Raw genomic sequence first — 5,253 nt, forward strand, 5'->3', positions numbered from 1 at the left:
CCTGCTGCTCAGTGTGAAACCTTGGGTTCTGTATTTTCTTAAGTTCCTCCCTGGACTTACTGTGCTTAGCCCTTCTTGTTCCTCGAGTTCCTTTAGCTGATTATGATCTAAAGATTTTTGTTTATTTTTGACCAGTGTGACCACCATTTCTGGATCAGACACATAGTCCTAGCTTCTTGTCCACATTGCATGCTCTCATCTTTGCTCTTCTTTTAGATATCTACACAAACAATAATCACAGGTGAAGTAGACTCTTGTCACAGTATCAGGCCTTTTATAATCTACTACATAATAAGTTTACTTTTTATATGGACACTTTTTTAGGTATCTCCATACACTTTGTCTTGCATCAGCCACCTGGACAGACAGCCAATCATCCTATATACTTTCTGTCATGTAAATAACATTGAATATACTGTAATGTTAGCAGTTGCACTGTAGAATATGAATCATGTGTCTCAAATGTCTTCAATATACGAACATATTCTTTTTATACTGACAACTGTTTCACCGTTTCAACAGTGTTAACCACGCCTTGCAGCTGTGTAAATGACTAATAAAAATGACATGAACAAAAATAAAAAAAAATTTATACAACACAGTCTCTGGTCCAGTGATGGAATGTAAAAAAGGACATTCATTTAAATATAATTTTGAGGTACTTGAGTATTTCCACTCTTTATTCAACTCTGTTCTTTTACTGCAAAGTAATGCAGTAGAAGAACAGAGTTTTCCCCATTTTACAATTGTAGGTATCACATATTTTTCAGCTTAGTGTTATTTACAGTAAATTAGCAGCAAAAAGTCAATAAAATAAGTTTTAAAAAATTGTTAAAATTAGCTCCACCTTGACCAGCTACAAAAGTAAATGTATGTACCTACCATGTAATAGATACAATAATTCTCTGACACTCTGAATAAGGCTGTTCTGCATTTTTAGGAAACTAAATTGCACTTCTGATATAATATTTTGCCTTATATTTTACTGAATAAGTAAAACAGAACGCACGATTTACAGTATATTTGTAACATCATATTTTACACAGTGGTAAAATATTCAAATACTTGTTCTTTCTCTGAGGGGCACTAATATATTGGCTTCTTGGATTATAGGCTCATCTGCGACCATGACAGCTCTAAAAAAGTACCAGTAAGCATGCTGCATTACACACATACTATAAACACATGTCTGGTTCTGGATGTGTCATTTCACGCTATGCACAAACAGAGAACATTGTGTAAACATACCACTGGTTAGTTGAAATGATACCACTATAAACAATGCGTCATAGTACCGCATGCAGAAAAAATTAGACCCAGCTGCCCCCTTTTTTTGTTGTGTTGATAGAACTAGCATTGTTCTGGAGGTTTGGATTATATCCAGTGTGGTTTGGCAAACGTGCTGGTGGCCAACAATTGAATTATTTAATTATATTAAATGTTAGAAAGTTTAAATCACCATAGTGATCAAGCAGAAGGGTGTGATATGTGTCTTCATGTTAAATTGGCAGGCAGCATCAAGTGAATCTCTACTGGCTCAGTTCAGACTGTTTTACCAGTATGAATTCTGTGTCACATCAGTGCTCAGCAATATGAGTGAAAACCGAGTGAGGAAGGAAACCATTACCGCATGCTGACAGAGTGTATGTAATCAAAATTAGAATTAGGTTTATGTGTCACTTCCATAAGACACTTGGCATACATGGGAGACACATATAAAAAAATAAAACCATGTAGGAAGTGCTGATGCATGTATAAAGACCAGGTGGCATAGAATACAAGTGCTAGTGTGTTAGTATCCCATGGAGGGGATGGGGGGCAACATTTGGAAAGTGTTCAAGAGTTCTGATAGTCCAGGGAAAGCAACTCTTGCACAGTCTGGTGGACCTTGCACGGATGCTTTGGTTCAGATGGCATGAATGTGAAGAGGTGGTGGTAGAGATGGGAGGGATCAGTCAATATGTTGATGAGCTTTCTGACACACTGGTCTGTGCAGATGTCAGCTATGGAAGGGAGAGAGGCACTTATGATTGTTTCTGCTGCTTTCACTGTTCTCTGCAGGGATTTACAATCAGCAGCTGTAGAGTTCCCATATCAAACAATGATGCAGGATGCTCTCGATGGTTCTTCTGAAGGATGTTATCATAATAGAAGGGGGAGCGTTCACTTTCCTCAGTCTCTTCAGGAAGTGGAGGCATTGCTGGGCTTTCAGATCATCTGCCCTGTTGATGGTGCACACTGCAGCCTTCTCTAAAATCAATGTTGTCATGCTGGCGGATAATTTGGGTAGAGGAGTGAGGAACAGATGACAACTTCCAGCATTGAAACTTGTTCCTGACCAGGTGGGTTGAGGTTTACCTGTGTGAGAAGAGCATCTGCCTCCAGCTTCAGACCTCCATTCCACACTAAGTCGCTAGGTGTGAAATGTAGGACAAAGCAATTCCTGTGCAACCAAAGAAGTGAAAATAATTTAAACTGTGTTAAAAGTTTTGTCAAAACTGTAATGACTCCCTTATTGTTTGGGGAGGGAGTAATGGCAGTAATTCTAGTTGCACTAATGATGATGATGATGATAATAATAAGGAGGAAGAGAATGATTTTCTCATTATATAAAATAGGAATCATTGTGTGCAATGATTGTTTTCATTATCAATTAATATTCAAATTATTTTTTCTAAATAATTAAGATTAAAAATTGCAAAAAATGGCTTTCACAATTGATCAGATTTCATGGAATTTCTTCAGTTTGCTTATATTAGTTTGGGCGCAGCGCTCCGGCCGCTGCGGCCTGGGTTCGCGTCAGGGTTACGTCAGGGTTACGTCAGGAAGAGCATCCGGCGCAACACACGTGCCGAATGTCAAAATGCGACCCCTAACGGGAAAAAGCCGAAAGTGACATTCAAACATCAATGTAGTGGAGTAAAAAGGTTTCCCTCTGGAATTTAATGTAGTATAAAATAGAGAGTCACTTTCTCAAGTAAATTACAAGTATCTCAGGAAGTGCAGCACTGGAGTAAATGTATGGTGCTTTCCACTACTGCTACTCCTTGGATCTAATGTGTAAAAGAGCGCCCTAATGTGTAACAGCTGGTAAATGTCAGTGTATGTTTGTGGACAAACATGGTAGTGCAACCTTACCGAGGCCGACGGAGGTGAACGCAGGTTATTATTATTATTGATTAAAAGGTGAAGGTGTGGTCAGTGTGAAACTGTGAACGGACAAGTCACTGGAGAAAGAAAAAAAAATCTCAAATGATTTGTGAAGCTTGTCATACTGTGTCATCACTTGAAAACTTAGTTATAAACGTGAAAGCCTCATTTGAATGGCGTACCAGGGGAGCTAGCTTGTTTTCCAGAACCGTTAATGACATTAGCTCAGGCTAGTTAGCTAACAGCGATGGAGTTGAACAAACAAACAACGACAAATGTAGCGGGGACCTCATGCTTCGTCTTCAAGACAGAGAGGAAAATGGACTTTGACACCAAACAGTGAGTCATACCTCTTCTCCATGTCTCTCTGTGTGAATTGTGTTTATTTGCTTGCTGGTTTCTCTCTTGATAATGAAATGTGTCTGTCAGTGTGTATAAATATTGTGAGCTTAAAGTAACAAACTCTGTAGGCATCTTACATACTTCTGATAGAGATCCAATAAGTTATTTTATCAGTGTTGTTTGTGTTAGTCTCTGTATGGGATGTTTTGAAAATGAATAAATAGAAAATCGCCGGCCTGACCCTTTTAAGTTTGAGCTGTTAAACAGGTTCCAGGGGCTCCCAAACGAGATAATGGGGTAAATGTAATAACGTTATAGGCTCTTGATGTTTTTCTCCCTTGAGTGGCCATTCAATTTAGACAAATGTTGCTTTTTCACGTTTTGAGCTTTGATGACTTGTCTGGAGTTTAGCTGTCTCATATTTTTTAACTTACAGAACTTTCCCAGGAGGAACTGTTTGGTTAATTAATCAGTCTGCATGTCAGTATTCATGTGGGCAGTCTCATTCATGAGGCACGTTTTTGTGGGGAGATAACTGTGCATTGGAAACTACAGGTTTTCCAAGTGCACAAAGTAACAAAGGGTGTTTGTAAAAAACGTTTATGTAGTGGGATTACAGTATATTCACAGATCACAAGAAGTGATGAGTATTTGGTGTGTGGTCTGATCCTGTGCAACCACAAGAGGGCCATGTTATCTGTTTGTCTGTTTTAAATGATGGCTGCCTCATTCTCTGAACTCAATAAAAATACACTTTTTTTGTTTGAAATGGACTCTAAACTATATGTCACACTTTTTAAGAGAAATGTAAACCTTTGTAAGTGAACTGCCCTTTCCCTGACCTCCTGCATCTGTCTGAATAACAGCATGTACCGATAAGCCTGCAGCAGTGTTGATTTTATATCTCAGTAAGTCTGCACTTTTGAGAAGCTCTTTGTTAGACAACCTTGTAGGAAAATTCACTTTAATAAACTAAACTTTACTGCAGCGCGTACATCCAGATTGCATTGTTTTTTTTTTTTTTTTGTAATGGAAGTAATCTTTGGCAATGACTTTGATAATTTTATACTTGGGTTCATCTTTTTCTGTCACTTGTATTAGCACTTTTTCTGCCTTTGTTCTTTAATCTGTCCTGCAAGCTCACTAGTCCCTCTTCATTTCTTTTTATGTACTCTATTATGACTATGTATTTTCTTTCCAAGCTTACTGTGGACCCATTAATGTCTCCAGTATGTTTTCTGTGGGTGTGTGTCAGAGTGATGGGAGGGGAGAGTAAATTGACTGAGGGAGAATGAATCAGTAAAGGCACATGGCTGGATTGCTGCTCTCTTTTCGGCCCACGTGCCTCACCAGCAGTATACTGTAATGGGTGACCAAGAGTTCACTGGTTGATAGGAGTGTGCAAGTCATCATTACCTTTTCCCTGGCCTGACAACTTTCCCATTAGTCAACACTGAGACAAGGGCCAGTATTAGCATAAATTAGCTCACCAGTTTGGTTTTCCAGCCTGCAACTTCATCGTTATGGTTCACTTTGTCAATAGCTGTCATAGACATTATTTCCGTATGAAGCAGGCGGCTGTTTTTGTTGCTCTTTAAATCCACTCTGCAGCAAGACAGACAAGGTTAGAGACTAGCTGGTGGACATAGTGAAGCATTTAGGCAGCTGATGGGTTTAAAGATTATGTTGGACTTGTAAATGGGTAGCTGTTTGCTAATATAGTCACTATATCAACATTTTAAGGTAATTTTATTATAAGTC

This window comes from Monopterus albus, unplaced genomic scaffold, assembly GCF_001952655.1.
Source record: "Monopterus albus unplaced genomic scaffold, M_albus_1.0 scaffold99.1, whole genome shotgun sequence".
In the NCBI taxonomy this organism is placed as follows: Eukaryota; Metazoa; Chordata; class Actinopteri; order Synbranchiformes; family Synbranchidae; genus Monopterus; species Monopterus albus.